Here is a 20,223-nt window from a genome sequence, read left to right on the forward strand (position 1 = left end):
GGTAAAGAAAGACCCAAATCAAGAATGGTTTTCTGACTAAGATGCTGTATTACTCAGAATCAAATCAGGAGATAACAGAGTGTGTTTTGAACAAGGAATATTTAATATAAAGAATTATTAATGGTACAATGGAAGTAATAGAAAATTAGATTGTGAGAGTTGAAGAGAATTGTAAGGGATATAGGGGTAGCAGATAGGGAGAGCAGCTCCTCTCCCTAGGGTAACATGCTATGTCTGAGGAAGGGCCCTTGTCTCACCTGGGTTGAGATCCGGGCTGAGGTCCAGAGGGGCTTGAGGTGGCTCACTGGATGACAGGCAAGCCACTGTGGTGTCGTACTGGTTGGACTTGCCAAAAATCTTCCCTGTGGGTTGACAGGGAAGGCTTTCCACAGGGAATTGTTTAACCTCAAAACTTGCTAGGTGGTGGCATTAGTGGCTGACCATTAAATAATGTTGAAACTGGGAGCTGGGGAGGCCACTGTCTGCAGGAGTCTGATCTACTGCTGGCTTAGACTGGGGACCCTAGAGCATGGGATAAAGGCCAGGGAACTGCTTGCTAGAAGACTAGCTTTAAAGGGTCCTGGGCCTATGTATACATGGGGCTGGGAACAGAGACTGAGGCTGGGGGCCCCCACTGTCTAGGGCCCCTGGGTATGCTACTGTAGCTTGAGTTGAGAGGTAGAAAGAGTGCACTCCAGCCAAATATTGGAGAAATGTGCATCCTTTTGGAACTCAGCACAGGGCAAACTGTCAAATCTGCCTCTAGCACCTTCAACTGATAAGGCTTAATGTCTTACTGAGTGACAGAGGAGAAATATTTACAGGGCCCAATTATGTTATCACAGAGCATGCAAAAAAGAGTGAAGTTGAGCTGTAATAACTAGTATCATGTTGTGATCAGAAACATACATATGAAGAAATCATTAAATTAGGATGACTTCTCCAGTGTTTTTGGCACTGTGTGCCCTAGAGAGATAAAATCCATTAATCCCTAATAGGGTGATAAATATGACAGCTCCATACTTGGTCTCTCACATCCAAAAAACAAACTTAAAACCTGGTCCTCAAAATAACTTACAGAATGGCTGGAGAATCAAGACTATAACACAAGAAACAATGAGGAGCAAACAACAATATATGTTTGAGTGTTAGAGTTATATAATCCTTTTTTCCAAGAAACTATAGAGGTGACAGATTTTTCTCACTGTTGTTTTCATGATCTTATGTTACCTTAATTCCCCATAAACACACTCAGACTACTTTCTACTTAAGTATTTATTAAATTCCATGATAAAGTATATTTTTCTATAAGCTTTAAAAACCACAAATAAACATTACTTTAAAATCATACAGAATCATATAAAATATTCTACTCGCATACTGATTCTGAATTTCTCAAAGCCTAAAGATCATTACTTTGTAGATGAGCCAGATTTTTTTTTGGTTAGGTAAATGTTCTTATCTGATCACAGCGATTTCTTATTTGTAGCCAACTTGCTACTTGTTCTCCTTGCTGTTGCTTCTCTTAAGAAATGCATCTTGGTAATGAAAAGAACATGTTGGAAATCCAGTAGACCTGGTTTGAAGCTCAGCTCTGTCACTTACTAGCTTTGAAAGCTTGACCAATTTGCCTATCCCAGGTATTTCACTGTCATCCCCTTTGAAAGGGAAATAAATAAATAAACATGCATCTCTAACCACATTGTTATAAAGATTAAGCCATTATATAATTTACATACATACAAATTTATGTATCTGTGGCAGTTGGCATATTGCTGGCACACTTCTAAACATTAGCTATCTTTTCAAGTTTTAACAAGCACAGGAAGAGAGAGAACAAAAGGTAATCAAGTTGTTTTTCTGCTTGACAGTATGCATGCTGATAGAAGGAAATGGAGGAAATTCTAAAACTCATGGATAAGTAGTATTTGGCTGTGATCCATCAGTGGACAACAGCATGATACACAGTATCCTCTACATATTGCCAGAGGCACTGAATTGGCCCTACCAATCAGAAAGTCTTAACAAGGGCGCCTGGGTGGCTCAGTGGGTTAAGCCGCTGCCTTCGGCTCAGGTCATGATCTCGGGGTCCTGGGATCGAGTCCCGTATCCGGCTCTCTGCTCAGCAGGGAGCCTGTTTCCCTTCCTCTCTCTCTGCCTGCCTCTCTGCCTACTTGTGATCTCTCTCTGTCAAGTAAATAAATAAAATCTTAAAAAAAAAAAAAAAAAGAAAGTCTTAACAAACCAAATTGAGAGTTTGGGGTAATGGCAAGTCCATTGATTCATCTCTTTCCCTCTCTTAGGACTATGCCTGCTCTGGGCCCCTCAGGAAATGAGATAACATTAGAGCTAGATAGTCTCTATAGAATGGGTTCCTGGATATTAACATCCTGAGAGTACACAGCATGGTTATATGTGTGGATTCAGCTGGCTTATTCCTGGTGATCTGAGGCCAACTGGAGTAGCTCATGCTGCTGAGATGTGTCCTGATAAGCTCATAATCACTGGGTGTTCTACTTTCTGCTCTCTCTCACATGACAATAAATGAAACTGTCTGTCAAACTCTTGATTAAATGAGTCTTCATGATCTGTCCAATCCACAATGCTCACTTCATAAGTCATCCACTCTACCCATTCTCTGCTCTGTCCTCCCCTGACTACCTTATAGACATTAAACTCACAGAATACCCAGGTAGCAAATGTTAACAAATTCCTGAGAGAAAGCAGAACTCCTTGAGGAAAGCAGAATTTTTCTCTGGCTTTCATTTTCTTTATTAGTTGGAATAATTTAGAAACCATAAATCATAGGAAAAACGTCATTAAGAAGGGTCGAGGTGCAAGATATAGAAGGAGCTAGAAACTGAGCGAGCATCCGTGTTGCACAACTTCAAATGTCAGGCACAGGTGAATTTTTTCATGAAGGCTGGAAGAAGTTCGTGGGGGATCACAAAACTGTTTTGAAAAATCAAGGAAAGAAGGGACAGAAGAACCACTTTTTGAAACAGTGAAGAACTGGATTTCACAAGCTATGGAACAGAAGATTCACTACAATCTTGGAAACGATGCTGCAGTGGATTATTGGATGGCAGTTTGTGAGCTCTTAGAAAGGAAGCCAAGCTCTCTGGAAATAATGTAAATTCTCATCAGATTAATCTCGTTTCCCTTACTGACAAGAATTTTGAATTGGACAGGGCAACAAAATGCCTTAGAATTTTAATTTCTAAATTAAATTTAATTTAGATTTATTAATTTCAGAAAGGCATTTACCAAAATACTTCTTTATATGCTTTGGGCAATTCATTAATTTATTCAAGATATAGTTATTAAACCTACACTGGATGGCAGCTATTATACTAGAAGATGTAGAAGATCAAAGAATACAGCCTGGGTGATGGTAAAGCTGAGTGGTTTGAAAGCTTCCCTGAATCTGTACTTCCGAAGCGTGTGAAGGAGGGCTAGCTGTAGCAGCCAGTAAGACTGTAAGAGTCCCGGCTGCCCTACCTTTTTATGAAGATGGTTAACTACCCAGAATTGCTTGACTTTAAGTGACATGTTTGGAAACAGAATCCCGGCTGAGATATATCTTGACAGGCTAACGTAATGGGACAAAACAGGCAAGGCAACATTAATTGGAAATGACACAATCTCTTGCATTTAGTTTACAAGAAATCAATTGCACAGGTAGAAGAGAGCCTTCATTAAAACAGATGCTCATATGAAAATATCTTAGCCATTGCATTTCACTAGAAGGGCACTATGATTTATTAAGGGTGACCTCTTTACCAGAAAGGTAACAGAATTCGAGCTACCTGTCAGAGGCGTAGAGTCAGATTAAGAGTCCAGAATCAGGACTCAACCTCATACTTGTCAAACTCTTTTTCATCATGTTGTTCTCAGTCTTGGGTACTGCATTTTAAAAGGGACACTATATATTTACCAGCACACCAACTTAAAGGCAAACGGAATAGTGCATGTATGTTTTGGCAGTTTTTCATAGGAAGTCAACTAAAATAATTGAAGGGTACTGGCACAGAGAAAAGAAAAGTCTCAAAGAAGGTATCATAATTATCGTCAAATGTTGAAAGGCTGTATACAATGTAGAAGAAATATTTAACTATGTGTTTATGGCCTTCAGAGCCATAGGATACCCAAAGGGACTGAGAAGCCTTTTTTGCTGTGTGGGGTATTGGGATTTGAAATGAATGGAGAGAAGTAGTAGAAAGGGTTTACTTGAAGGAAAATCACTATAATGTATAGAGCAGGCGTAGAGACTGTCTCTCAAATAGAGTAAAGCCTTTAAGATCAGACATATCTGAGTTCAGATCCTGGCCTTGAACTAACTGTGCGATCTCAGGAAAGTTGCCTAACCTCTCTCTAAAGTCAGTGTTAACTATGTGTTTGGAGCAATAACAGTATTTAATTCAAAAGTTTGATATGAGAGTGTTATGATACATGTGCACAGAAATGTGCTTGTAATGTGATCAATTATTATTAGCTTGTCTCCTTTTCTGTAATGCAATGGAAAGCTACAATTAGTATTTGGAGGTTAAATCAAATTAAATTAAATTAACGTCAGGTTTTGGCTTTCTTTAAAATGCAAGACCTGTGATCTCTTTGGCGCTATTGAGCTTTCCTTCACTGCATGTTCAGACAGGGTTTGGAAGGAGTTTTATATTATGGAAAACATTGTTCTAAAATGACCATTAGTTTCCAGCTTTGGTAAGCATGAGGATCTGGATTTATCATCAAATATTTCCCATGGTTTTCACTTGATAATTTTTGTGTTTTTATTATTCATCTATTGATATAAGTGCAACAAAAACTTGCATAGAAAATATGAATGACAGCCACAACATACTAAGTTCTCACTGTGTGCTAAGCACTTCATAAAAACTCAATGACAAACTAGATTACAATAAACTCTTTACAAATCAACTCTTTGAGGCAGGTGAACAATCTGAGGTATCTAGGACTTCAAAACACTGGACTAAGGCCACAGGATTTATGGAGGACTGTATAAATTTTAAAACATTAAAAACCCCAATGCTTATACAAATAAATAGTGAACATTTATCAAACTGTTATTTAATTTATTAGTAAGATGCCAAAGGATAGCAATATTGGTTCAAAAGAGGATGTGAGAAACTCATGGACATATATGGAGTCCGTGAAAAAAAAAGAAGACTGGGGAAAATTGCTAAGTCAGATTTAAAACTGGCTAATTCCATGAGAACAATAAAAACATAATCTCTGGAGTTATCTTTTCTCTTGGGCGGAAGTCACTTTCATCATTATTGAATAAAGTCACTGTTCGTTTCTTCAGGGACCAGCCTATGATACCAAAATTGATGTGTAGGGTACTTCCTAGAAAATGCTTTTGGGATCCGCTGCTATGGGAGAGAGGAGAAGATCAAACAGAGAAGTTGAGTTGTGATTCTATCTTAAGGAAGGCTCAGCTTGAGCAGGGGAGTGGGACTTGGATTCTTACATCCCTTTATTTTTAATTTTTTTTCCATTTCATATGTATTTATTAATATTCTAAAATTTTTTTTAAATTTAAATTCAATTAATTAACATATTATGTATTACAGAAGTAGAGATCAATGATTCATCAGTCTTACATAATACCCAGTGCTCACTACATTATGTGCCCTCCTTAATGTCTATCACCCAGTTACCCATTCCTCCACTCCCTCCCCTCTACCATAGGAAACAACCTTATATCCCTTTATATACCTGAGTTGACCAGTTGTGGGAAATTGGTTACTCTTTTTTTTTTTAAAGATTTTATTTATTTATTTGACAGACAGAGATCACAAGTAGGCAGAGAGGCAGGCAGAGAGAGAGGAAGGGAAGAAGGCTCCCTGCCAAGCGGAGAGCCCAATGTGGGGCTCGATCCCAGGTCCCTGAGATCATGACCTGAGCCGAAGGCAGAGGCTTTAACCCACTGAGCCACCCAGGTGCCCTGGAAATTGGTTACTCTTGGAAGGAGACATGATTTTGGGCTAGCTGGTTTTCTTCAGGCCACTCTCTAAGAGGACTGACAACTGAGGCTGTTTTCCCAGCAGCCGGGGGAATAAGACTTTTGTTTCTGAAGGGAGAGCTGGACATCATAGCATCCACCACAAATAAAAATAATTTGCATCTCATCAGTTTTCTACACAATTAAATCTAACTTTGGGGTGTTGTTAACATCCCCATCCTAACATTAGGACATCTGGGTCCTAATTGGTAATAAATAGTAAGTCCAGTAAAGTTATGCTTCCCAGGTACTAGAGTTAATAATGAGATAATTAGATAATCATTGGCATAATAACCAAGGATATGCCTCCTTCTTTTGCTTCATTTGAAATTTTTCTTAACAATAGTTAGGAGTATATAATTCCAGATAAAGCTCTTAGTTAAGACAGTAGTATCGTGAAGTAGCTAAGAACGCAATATCTTAAAAAGAACTCTCGTAATTTGTAAAATACTAGCATAAATGAACTAAGGATGTATTATTGCTTCAAACTGTGGACATTTCTTGGTGAAATATGAATATGTGACACTCTTCCCAGGGATTTGCAATACACAGATTGCAGATAAAAGCATTAGATAATTTTAAGGCAATTTCTACCTCACATATTCGGAAATGCTGTGCTTCCTCAGAGAAAGAACAAATCATGGATATTTACTTTTTAAAATTCAAGTATAACTAACATCTAGTGTTATATTAGTTTTAGGTGTACAATAGAGTAATTCAACGATTCTATACATTACTCAGTGCTCATTGAGTCAACTGTACTCTTCATCCCCTTCACCTGTATTACCTACCCCACCTCACCCACCTCCTTTCAGGTAACCACCAGTTCTTTGTATATAAGAGTCCATTTTATTTGCTTGTTTGTTTATCTCTTATTTCTTTATTCATCTGTTTTGATTCTTACGTTATACATATTAATGAAATCATATGGTATTTGACTTTCTCTGGCTAACTTATTTCACTTAAAATTATTACCCTGTTGTTGCAAATGGCAAGATTTCATTCTTTTTTATGGCTGGGTAATATTCCTGTGTGTGTGTGTGTGTGTGTGTGTGTGTGTGTGTGTGTGTGTGTAATCCTTCTTTATTCATTCATCCTTGGATGGATACTCGGTTGCTTCCATATCTTGGCTATTACAAATAATGCTGCAATAAACATATGGGTGCATATATCTTTTCAAATTCATGTTTTGGTTTTCTTTGGGTAAATACCTGAGTGGAATTACTGTATCATATGATAATTATGTTTTTAATTTTTTGAGGAACCTCCATAGATTGTGTGTGTGTGTGTGTGTGTGTGTGTGTGTGTGTGCAGTAGCTATACCAATTTGCATTTCCATGAATAGTACATGAGAATTCCTTTTTCTCCATATCCTCACCAACACCTGTTGTTTCTTCTGTTTTATAGCTTAGCTATTCTGACAGGTGTGAGGTGATATCTCATTGTGGTTTTGGTTTGCATTTCTTTGATGATGAGTGATGTCAAGCATCTTTTCATGTGTCTGTTGCCATCTGGATATCTTCTTTGGAAAAATGTCATTCAAATCTTCTTCCCATTTTTTAATTGGGTAATTCTGGTTTTTTGGTATAAGTTCTTTTTCTTAGATTATTTTTTAATTGTTTTTATTAACATATAATGTATTATTTGCCTCAGGGGTACAGGTCAGTGAATCATCAGGCTTACATGCTTCACAGCACTCACCATGGTACATATCCTCCCGGGCAACCATCAGTTTGTTTTGTGAGATTAAGAGTCTCTAATGGTTTGTCTCCCTCCCGATCCCATCTTGTTTCATTTTTTCCTTCCCTACCTCCCAAACCTCCCACCCTGACTCACAAATTCCACATATCAGGAAGATCATATCATAATTATCTTTCTCTGATTGACTTATTTCGCTCAGCATAATACCCTATAGTTCCATCCACATCATCGCAAATGGCAAGATTTCATTTCTTTTGATGGCTGCATAGTATTCCATTGTATATATGTACCACATCTTCTTTATCCATTCACCTGATGATGGACACGTAGGTTCTTTCCATAGTTTGGCTATTGCGGACATTTCTGCTATAAACATTTGGGTGCATGTGCCTCTTTGGATCACTACATTTGTATCTTTAGGGTAAATACCCAGTTGTGCAATTGCTGGGTCGTGGGGTAGCTCTATTTTCAACTTCCTGAGGAACCGCCATGCTGTTTTCCAGAGTGGTTGCAACAGCTTGCATTCCCATCAACAGTGTAGGAGGGTTCCCCTTTCTCCGCATCCTCGCCAGCATCTGTCATTTCCTGACTTGTTAATTTTAGCCATTCTGACTGGTGTGAAGCGGTATCTCATTGTGGTTTTGATTTCCATTTTCCTAATGCCGAGTGATGTGGGTCACTTTTTCATGTGACTGTTGGCCATCTGGATGTCTTCTTTGCAGAAATGTCTGTTCATGTCCTCTGCCCATTTCTTGATTGGATTATTTATCTTTGGGTGTGGAGTTTGATAAGTTCTTTCTAGATTTTGGGTACTAGCCCTTTATCTGATATGTCATTTGTGAATATCTTCTCCCATTCTGTCAGTTGTCTTTTGGTTTTGTTGACTGTTTCCTTTGCTGTGCAAAAGCTTTTGATCTTGATGAAGTCCCAAAAGTTCATTTTTGCCCTTGCTTCCCTTGCCTTTGGCAATGTTTCTAGGAAGAAGTTGCTGTGGCTGAGGTCAAAGAGGTTGCTGCCTGTGTTCTCCTCAAGGATTTTGATGGATTCTTGTCTCACATTGAGGTCTTTCATCCATTTGGAGTCTCTTTTTGTGCATGGTATAAGGAAATGGTCCAGTTTCATTCTTCTGCATGTGTCTGTCCAATTTTCCCAACACCGTTTGTTGAAGAGACTGTCTTTTTTCCATTGGACATTCTTTCCTGCTTTGTCGAAGATTAGTTGACCATAGAGTTGAGGGTCTATTTCTGGGCTCCCTATTCTGTTCCATTGATCTATGTGTCTGTTTTTGTGCCAGTACTACACTGTCTTGATGTTGACATCTTTGTAATAGAGCTTGAAGTCTGAAATTGTGATGCCACCAACTTTGGCTTTCTTTTTCAACATTCCTCTGGCTATTCAGGGTCTTTTCTGCTTCCATATAAATTTTAGGATTATTTGTTCCATTTCTTTGAAAAAAATTAATGGTATTTTGATAGGGATTGCATTAAATGTGTCGATTGCTTTAGGTAGCATAGACATTTTCACAACATTTGTTCTTCCAATCCATGAGCATGAAACGTTTTTCCATTTCTTTGTGTCTTCCTCAGTTTCTTTCATGAGTACTTTATAGTTTTCTGAGTACAGATTCTTTGCCTCTTTGGTTAGGTTTATTCCTAGGTATCTTATGGTTTGGGTGCAATTGTAAATGGGATTAACTCCTTAATTACTCTTCTGTCCTGCTGTTGGCGTATAGAAATGCAACTGATTTCTGGGCATTGATTTTATATCCTGACACTTTACTGAATTCCTGTATGAGTTCTAGCAGTTTTGGAGGGGAGTCTTTTGGGTTCTCCAAGGAAAGTATCATATCATCTGCAAAGAGTGAGAGTTTGACTTCTTCTTTGCTGATTCAGATGCCTTTTATTTATTTTCGTTGTCTGATTGCTGAGGCTAGGACTTCCAGTACTGTGTTGAATGGCAGTGGTGATAGTGGACAGCCTGCTGTGTTCCTGACCTTAGGAGAAGAGCTCTCAGTTTTTCCCCATTGAGAATGATATTGACTGTGGGTTTTTCATAGATGGCTTTGATGATATTAAGGAATGTATCCTCTTTCCCTACACTCTGAAGAGTTCTGATCAAGAATGGATGCTGACCTTTGTCAAATGCTTTTTCAGCATCTATTGAGAGTATCATGTGGTTTTGTTCTTTCTTTTATTAATGTATTGTATCACATTGATTGATTTGCAGATGTTGAACCAACCTTGTAGCCCAGGAATAAATCCCACTTGGTTGTGGTGAATAATCCTTTTAAGATACTGTCGATCCTATTGGCTAGTATTTTGGTGAGAATATTTGCATCATGTTCATCAAGGATATTGGTCTGTAATTCTCCTTTTTGATGGAGTATTTGTCTGGTTTGGGGATCAAGATAATGCTGGCTTCATAAAATGATTTTGGAAGTTTTCCTTCCATTTCTATTTTTTGGAATAGTTTCAGGAGAATAGGTATTAATTCTTCTTTAAATGTTTGGTAGAATTCCCCTGGGAAGCTGTCTGGCCCTGGGCTCTTGTTTTTGGGGAGATTTTTGATGACTGTTTTAATCTCCTTACTGGTTATGGATGTTCAGGTTTCCTTTTTCTTCCTGGTTCAGTTTTGGTTGTTTATATGTCTCTGGGAATGCATCCATTTCTTCCAGATTGTCAAATTTGGTGACAAATAGTTGCTCAATATGTTGTCAAAATTGTTTGTATTTTTTGGTGTTGATTGTGATCTCTCCTCTTTCATTTGTGATTTTATTTATTTGTGTCCTTCTCTTCTCTTATTGATAAGTCTGGCCAGGGATTTATCAATCTTATTAATTCTTTCAAAGAACCAGCTCCTTGTTTTGTTGATTTGTTCTACTGTTCTTTTGGTTTCTATTTCATTGATTTCTGATCTGATCTTTATGATTTCTCTTCTCCTGCTGGGTTCTTTGCTGTTCTTTCTCCACCTCCTTTAGGTGTAGTGTTAGGTTGTGTACTTGAGACTTTTCTTGTTTCTTGAGAAAGGCTTGCATCACTATATACGTTCCTCTCAGGACCGCCTTTGCTGTGTCCCACAGATTTTGAACAGTTGTGTTTTCATTTTCATTTGTTTCCATGAATTTTTTCAATTCTTTTTAAATTTCCTGCTTGACCCATTCATTCTCTAGTAGGATGCTCTTTAGCCTCCATGTATTTGAGTTCTTTCCAACTTTCCTCTTGTGATTGAGGTCTAGCTTCAGAGCATTGTGGTCTGAAAATACGCAGGGAAAGATCCCAATCTTTTGGTACCAGTTGAGACCTGATTTGTGACCCAGAATGTGATCTACTCTGGAGAATGTTCCCTGTGCACTAGAGAAGAATGTGTATCCTGTTGCTTTGGGATGGAATGTTCTGAATAAATCTGTGATGTCCATCTAGTCTAGTGTGTCTTTTAAGGCCTTTATTTCCTTGTTGATCTTTTGCTTGGATGATCTATCCATTTAAGTGCAGGAGGTGTTAAAGTCCCCTATTATTGTATTACTGTCAATGTGTTTCTTTGATTTTGTTATTAATTGGTTTATATAGTTGGCTGCTCCCATGTTAGGGGCATAGATATTTACATTTGTTAGCTCTTCTTGTTGGACAGTCCATTTAAGTATGATATAGTGTCCTTCCTCATCTCTTATTATAGTCTTTGGCTTAAAATCTAATTTATCTGATGGAAGCATTGTCACCCCAGCTTTCTTTTGTTGTCTATTAGCATGGTAAATTGTTTTCCACTCCCTCACTTAGTCTGGAGGTGTCTTTGTGTCTAAAATGAGTTTCTTGTAGATAGCATATTGATGGGTCTTGTTTTTTTTATCCCTTTTGATACCCTGTGTCTTTTGATTGGGGCCTTTAGCCCATCTACATTCAGGGTAACTATTGAAAGATACGAATTTAGTGCCATTGTATTGCCTGTAAGGTTCCTGTTAATTGTATATTGTCTCTGTTCTTTTCTGGTCTACTACTTTTAGGCTCCTTCTTTGCTTAGAAGACCCCTTTCAATATTTCCTGTAGGGCTGGTTTGGTGTTTGCAAATTCTTTTAATTTTTCTTTGTCCTGGATGCTTTTTTTCATATCTCCTTCTATTTTCAATGATAGCCTAACTGGATATAGTATTCTTGTCTGCATATTTTTCTCATTTAGTGCTCTGAATATATCATGTCAGTTCTTTCTGGCCTGCCAGGGCTCTGTGGATGAGTCTGCTGCCAATCTAATATTTCTACCATTGTATGTTACAGATTTCTTTTCCCAACCTGCTTTCAGGATTTTCTCTTTGTCACTAAGACTAGTAAGTTTTATCATGAGATGATGGGGTGTGGACGTATTTTTATTGATTTTGACAGGGCTTCTCTGGCCTCTTGGATTTTGATGCTTGTTCCCTTTGCCATATTAGGGAAATTCTCTATTTTAATTTGTTCCAATATACCTTCTGCCCTTCTCTCTCTTTCTTTTTCTTCTGGTATCCCAGTTATTCTAATAATCTTTCATCTTATGGTATCACTTATCTCTCGAATTCTCCTCTTGTGGTTCAGTAGTTGTTTGTCTCTCTGTTGCTCAGCTTTATTCTCCATCATTTGGTCTTCTATATCACTAATTCTCTCTTCTCCCTTATTTATCCTAGCAGTGAGAGCCTCCATTTTTAATTGCATCTCATTAATAGATTTTTTTATTTCAACTTGGTTAGGTTTTAGTTCTTTTATTTCTCCAGAAAGGGATTTTATTTCTCCAGGAAAGCTTTCTCTGATATCTTCCATGCCTTTTTCGAACCCAGCTAGCATCTTGAGAATCATCGTTCTGAACTCTAGTTCTGATATATTACCAATGTCTTTATTGATAAGGTCCCTAGCCATCAATACTGCCTCTTGTTCTTTTTTTTTTTTTTTTTTGTGGTGAGTTTTTCCACCTTGTCATTTTATCCAGATGAGAATATATGAATGAGAGAATAAAATACTAAAAGTATGGCAAAGACCCCAGAAAAATGTACACTAAGCAAATCAGAAGAGACCCAAAATTGGGGGGAGGAAAAAGGGGGGGTAAAAGAAATAAAAATAAAAAATAAAGAAAATAAAAAAATATATATACTGGTGAATAGATCAGAGCCACCCACTTGTTTTGGGTGTAATCTGGTCTCTTAGAAAAAACTACCTCCCAAAATTTTAAAGAAAGAAAAACTTATATACATTAAAAAATAAGGGTAAACATGGTGAGGGGATGGAATATGACTGTAAAGATGAAAATTTTTAAAAAATTCTATAAAAGGAATTGATAAGATAAGTTGGTTGGGAAAAGAAAAGAAAAAAAGAAAGAGGAGAGAATGTGTTCATGCTGGAGACTAGAAGTAAGCCATGTGCCAGATTTAGGGTATATTTTGATTTACTAGAAGAAAGTGTATCCCAAAATTCTAAAGGAAAAAAAAATACCCTGTATGTATTTAAATAATAAGGTTAAATATAATGAAGGGATACAATATGACTATAACAACGAAGCTTTAAAAGAATTTTTTTTTGAAAAATATTGCTAAAATAAATCAGTTAAAAGTTAATGGAGGAAAGAGGAAAAGTTAAAAAAATAGAATAAGAAAAAAATAAAATAAAAAAAAAAACAACAAAACTAAGTTTGCAAGACTAAAGGATCATGGGGAAAAAGCCATGAATTCTATGTGTTGCTTTCCCTTAGCTGTGGAGTTCTGCTCTTCTCCTTGATCTGTGAGCTTGGTCTTGGCTGGATGTTCTTGCTGATGTTCTGGGGGACAGGCCTGTTGCAGTGAGTGTTAAATGTCCTTGCCTGAGGTGGAATTGCACTGCCTTTGCCAGGGGCCAGGCTAAGTAATCTGCTCGGGTTCGCTCTTGGAGCTTTTGTTCCCTGAATGCTTTCCATAGAGCTCTGGAGTATGGGAATGAAAATGACAGCCTCCCAATCTCTGGCCCAGAGGAGTGGAGAGCTCAGGGTCCCACTCCTCAGTGTGCTGCCAGAGACAAGCAGTCAATCACTCCTGTCTCCCTGGTCTCCAGCTGCACTCCGAGCTCACCCAGACTGTGACCGAGTATTTCTATCGGCCCTGCCTGGAGTCTCCAAACCCAGCAGATTCCTGCTGTGCTGCTCCTCCCAGAGGAGGAAGGTGAGTCTCTCTGGATCTGCCACCTGTGGGGTCCCTGCTCGAAGAGTAGTAGCCTGACTGTGCCTTGGATCATGGTTTAAGTTAACCCTGGGGTAAGAGCTCACTCCTTGGCTCTGTCTCTGTAGCCAGCTTCCCCACTCTGATACCTGGCAGCTCTGTTGCACTCAGACACCCCTGGTCTTACTGTGATCCTGCAGGACCTGAGACCACACTGTCCCTGCAAGGGCTCCACCCCCACTTAGCCTCTAGAGTAGACTTCCAAAAGTTCTGATTTTGTACTACACAGCTCCACCACTTAACGGAATCCGGCCCTTACTCCCGTGATCTATCTTCCTGTCACTTTGGATTCACTTCTCCACAAGTCCTACCTTTCAGAAAGTGGTCAATTTTCTGTTGCTAGAATTGCTGCTCTTCTTCTCTTCTATCTCCTGTTGAGTTTGTAGGTGTTCGGAATGGTTTGATACCTATCTAGCTGAATTCCTGGGACCTGATGTCATTTCAGTCTGCTTATTCCTCTGCCATTTGGCCCTGGACCTTGGTATAAGTTCTTTATATAATTTATATATTAACCCTTTATTGACTATATCATTTATAAATATCTTCTCTCATTCAGTAGTTGTCTTTTTGTTTTATTGATGGTTTCCATTGTTGTGCAAAACTTTTTTGTTTTGGTGTAGTCCCATTAGTTTAATTTTGCTTTTGTTTCCCTTGCCAGAGGAGACATATCTAGAAAAATGTTTCTATGGCCAATTTTAAAGAAAGTATTACCTTTGTTTTCTTCTAGTAATTTTATGGTTTCAGATCTCATATTTAAGTCTTTAATCCATTTTGAGTTTATTTTTGTCTATGGTGTAAGAAAGTGGTCTGGTTTCATTCTTTTGTATGGAGCTGCCTCCTTTCCCAACACCTGTTGTTGAGGAGACTTTTTCCCATTGTGTATTCTGGCAAAGTCTTATTGCTGAAAGTACTTTTTCCTCTTTCCTTACTAATATCTGAGATTCTTTGGGAACAAAACCTTGCATTTAATCACTAATGTTAGCGCCAAATTAAATAACCTTATAAGCAGAAACATTAGGTAGTGGACATTATTATTATTGATCATGATTCTTAGAAATTCTCGCCTTGCAAACATACTTCGAAGTAAGATGTGACTTGATTTGTTCAATGAAATGTGAATGCAATTATTTTCAGGCAGAAGCATTTACGAGCTGGTGATGATTTTCTCTGGTTCTTTTTCCCTCTTGTAGTAATTGTAGAAGCATGCATTGATGTAGTGGTACTAGCAGTTGGAAGGGGCCTGGAATGCAGAGCCACTACATGGAGGCTGGCCACCCTGGAGAACTGTCCAAACCCTGCAATCATTAGTTTTATTATTGATCTTGTGAAGATTAAGATACCTTTTTGTCTCAGCCTTCCCCTCCCTCCTTCCCTCCTTCCCTTCCTTCCTTCCTTCATAATTTCCTTCTTTCCTTTTGTTTTTCCATTTTTTGGTTTGTTAAGGTTTTATTATGATGCAGTTGTGTAGTTTTTTGTCTTTTTTCCAATTTATCTATGCTTAGGGTAACAGTTCTTCATGAGTCTTTTGCTTCATTACTTTTGAAACATTCTGAATTATTTGGTCTTCAAATATTACTTCTGCTTTATTTACTCTTTCTTATTCTGTTATAAAAATTAGGTAACATAGGACAGTCTCATGGTGTCCATGTGTCTTTTAGGATCTTTATGTATTTCTCTTTTTTTTTTTTTTTTTTTTTGGACTTTCTGTGCTCAGTCTTTCTTGTCTTACTTGACATAGCTCTCTCTCTCTCTTTTTTTTTTTTTTCCAAATGTGTCAATTCACTATTCAACACATCTGTTGAGGTTTTATTTGAAATTGTAAGTTTAGTTTTACAATTTCCTTTTAAATTTTCAGATCTCTGGGTAAATTGCCCATCTCACCTTCTCTTTTCTTGAAGATATTAATTACCATAAATTTAAAGTCTTAGTTTTTCTAAGGCAGTAGTCTGCATTATCCACAGGGCTAATTCTATTGTCTGTCTTTTTTCTTGGACATGTTTCTTGGCATGCCAAGAAATTTTTTTTTGAAATACACTTATTATACATGAAAAATTCCATGAGTTCTGGATGATGATATCTACTTTCAGAGACGATTCTCCTCATTTTCTGCCACACAAACTCAATCTAGGTGCCTTCAGGTTGTATTTCAGTCACTATAAGGCTTAAACTCTATCTGTTAACATAGAAAACACCCACCCCTCTTCCCAGAGTTTCCTTGCTGAGACCCCATATTTTTGACTCCAATTTTTGTCTCACTTCTTCTCAGAAGGAAGACTATTGAAATCTGGGTCTCTTGCCCTTTGTAGCTTACAAATCGACAAATACCCAGAGGGAAAATAGCCCACTTCTCTTTTGCCACTTACAGAACACTTCTCTGTACCTCATCTTAAACCCTCAAATCCTGGCCACCATTACAGATCTATATTTCTATTTTCATTTCCTAAATGCTGTGGAATCACTGAAAGTTCTACTGGATTTGTAACCCCTCAGCATTTGCTCTCATTCTCTCACTCTACCAAGTTTAAAAATGGCTCCTGCCCAAAGAGTGTCACAACATGCAAAGTGGTGGGCCCATGCCAGTTAACTTTTTGTCTCTGAAGATTGTGAGCTACGTTCTGGCTTTTCAGAAGCTCTACAGCATCTTCAAACAGGTTTGTGTTTGTGGATATGTATGTGTGCATTATATTCATTTTCTGATTCTTCTCTGTGAGGTGTTCATCTGCTGTAAGTTCCTGCATCATAGCCAAAAGTTGATGTCCCCAGTTACGTGTGGAAGGTATTTTACCACAAATCAGAAACAAAAGAGAAAGTTGATGGCTACCCAAAAACTTCATAAAAGAAAGAAAGATGTATGATAGCAATTTCCAATCAAACCTCCTACCCGTTGGTGATGGCTGTGATCTCTGATGCTGCTGCATTGTCCCGTATTAGCTACTTAATTGATGAGTTGATCCCACCAACTAGTTGGATAATTTTGATTTAGATATTCATCTGTCTAAATAAATGGCCTGAACACAAAAATCTCTTCAACTCCCTTACAGGTTCATAATGCATTAACTAATTGATGGTTATTTAATAGACTTAGTAATTTATTCATATGCCATATGCCAACAGTTTAAAAGCCTTGTTAATCAACCCATGAAGGAATAAAGTCAAGAGAAAAATCTTGTAAGATTTTGACTCTTGACTCTTAACACTTCCATTTTTTTTTTTTTTAACACTTCATTCTTACAAGAAATTTTCTCTAAGCGACAATGCCACAAGGGTGTTTATTTTTTTCATGAAAGCAACTCTGTTTTCAAATAAGTGGGCATAGAGGAGCTACATTTTAAAAAGACAAGATTGCTTCCTTTTTGCAATTTTGTGATGCAGTTATAATGCTTTTCCTCAAACATCTGTCACATAATCTAGATTCAGAATTGCTTCATGCATTCAACACTCTGGAAACATTTTTCACTAAGTGATCTGTTACTCTTTAGTGACTTAAGGCATAAAATTGCCTAGCCAATGGAATGATTAATAAAGCTACAAACATGGACATGGTATTATATTTATGAAAATGTGAAATTCCTTTTAAGTTTTATTAGTGTTCAGGGACTAAACTATCAGGAGTGCCTCACTTTCTCTTAGCTAGCCTTTGCTGGTAGTCCTATCTTACTGGGACACATTTATAGTTTTTGATACCATAACTTGTTGAATTTTCCTTTATTTTTCATTTAATGTTTATAGAATTGGAATATCCTATTGAATTACTCTTAACAGGAGATAAAAATCAGCTGTTGTTTTAAGCCTGATAAGATGTCTACCCTTTGCCGTCTCTGAAAGTCAAAGTTATATATTTGCTTTGTTAGGTAATAGAATAATACTGTCTATTCAACTGCCAATCCCCTGCCCCAAAAGAGTTGTTCCTGCTTCAGCTTCTTTTTCCAATGAAGAGAAACTGTTTCTTCTACCACTTTCTCACATACTCACTGGGTATGTACATAACATTTCTAAATTTTTAAAATCTCTATCTTAATTTATGACTGAGCGTGTAAAACTGTTAGGTCAAAAATTCATTGCAGCCACTGCACAACTATTAAAATGGTCAATGTCTGGAACACTCAGAATACCAAATGCTGGTGAGAATTGGAACAACAGAAACTCTCATGCATTGTTGGCAGGAATGCAAAATGGGACAGCTACTTTGGAAGACATAGTTTCTTACAAAACTAAATATACTGTTATCAACACTTCTTTATATTTACTCAAAAGAGTTTAAAAATTAAGTCCACATCCAAACCTGTTCATAGATGTTTATAGCAACTTTATTCATAATTACCAAAACGTAAAAGCAACTAAGATATCTTTAACAGGTGAATGGATAAATAAACTCTGGTACATCCTAAAAATGGGATATTATTCACAGCTAAAAAGAAAATGAGGTATCAAGCCATGAAAAGACATGGAGGAAACTTAAATGCATACTACTGTGTAAAAGAAGCCAATCTGAAAAGGGTACATTCTATATGATTCCAACTATCTGCCATTCTGGAAAAGGCAAAACCGTGCAGAAAATAAAAAGATCGGCAATTGACAGGGTGCTGGGGGAATGGAAGGGAGTGAATAGGCAGAGTGTGGAAGATTTTTAGGGCAGTGAAAATACTCTGGATGATATTATAATGAGGGATGTTTGCCATTATACATTTGCCCAAATCCATACAATGTGCAAAATCCAAGAGTGAACCTTAAGGTAAACTATATAGACTTTAGGTGATTATATGTGTCAATACAGGTTCATCCTTGTTTTGTTTTGTTTTGTTTTTAAAGTACTGTTCCAGTGAGTAATGTTGATAATGGCAGAAACTATGCATATGTGCTGGCAGGGTGTATATGGGAAATCTCTGTACTTTCCTCTCAATTTTGTTGTAAACCTAAAACTGCTTTTTTATTCTTTTTAAAGATCTTTAAAATTTATTTGAGAAAGTGCGCAAGAGAGAAAGCATGAGCCAGGGGATGGTCTAAGGGAGAGGGAAAAGCAGACCCCCCACTAATTAGGGAACCCAACATGGTGGGATCCCAGTTGGGATCATGACCTGAGCCAAAGGCAGATACTTAACTGACTGAGCTACCCAGGTGCCCCCAAAATGCTTTTTTTTTTTTTTTTTTAAGTTTTCAAATGCATTGTACAAGACTTCTACCTGGTATGCTGCTGAGTTTTCATCTTTGTAGTCTTCCATTTTACCATTTCAATTAACATTTTTAGCTCCCTAACTTATTTTTCATTTCTAGCAGTGGGGTAGATTATATGAAATTAAAAAAAAAAATTCTCCTGTAAGACACCTAGAGGGGTGTCTAGGTGGTTCAGTCAGTTGAGCATCTGACTCTTAATTTCAGCTTGGGTCACGATCTTGAACCCTGTGTTGGGCTCTGTATTCTGTAGGAAATCTGCTTCAGGACTCCCTCTCCCTCTCTTTCTGCCACTCCCCCTACACTCTCTCTCTCGCAAATAAGTAAATAAATCTTTGGGACACCTGGGTGGCTCAGTTGGTTAAGTGTCTGCCTTCAGCTCAGGTCATGATCCTGGAGTTCCAGATTCAAGTCCCATGTTGGGATCTCTGCTTAGTGGGGAGTCTGCTTCTTCCTCTGCTCTTCACCCTGCTTGTGCTCTCCCTCACTCTCTCTTGCACTCTCTCTCTCTCTCAATAATAAAAATAAATACAAAATTTTTAAAAAAGACACCTAGAAATGTGAGAGAACAGTATAGCGAATATCCTTATGAATATATAGCTGAAATCATTTGAATATAATGGGAAATCCCTAAAAGCCTAAATGAAGAGTTAAGTGAAAACCAGAGTGATAAGAGTGAGCTGAAGTCACAGGTATCTTTGAAAGTTTTATTAGTTACAGCAATGAGTTTGAGCTCTTTAAGCCCACATGAGACCAGGAAACAAGCAAAGGGTCCATCCAAGACCCAGTGTGAGGAAACAGATTCCAGAGGTACCTGGGTGGCTCAGTTAAGCATCTGACTCTTGATTTTTGGCTCAGGTCATGATCTCAGGGTTGTGAGATCTGTCTGCTCCATGTTCCATTCGGGAATTCTGCATGCGATTCTCTTCTGCTTCTCCCTCGTCTCTCTCCCCCTAAAATAAATAAAGAAATATTTAAAAAAAAAGATTTTATTTATTTGACAGAGAGAGATCACAAGTAGGCAGAGAGGCAGGGAGAGAGAGGGGGAAGCAGGCTCCCTGCTGAGCAGAGAGCCCGACATGGGGCTCGATCCCACCACCTTGAGACCATGACCTGAGCTGAAGGCAGAG

This window comes from Enhydra lutris, unplaced genomic scaffold (genome assembly GCF_002288905.1).
Source record: "Enhydra lutris kenyoni isolate GAN:26980312 unplaced genomic scaffold, ASM228890v2 scaffoldscaffold2, whole genome shotgun sequence".
Lineage (NCBI taxonomy): Eukaryota > Metazoa > Chordata > Mammalia > Carnivora > Mustelidae > Enhydra > Enhydra lutris.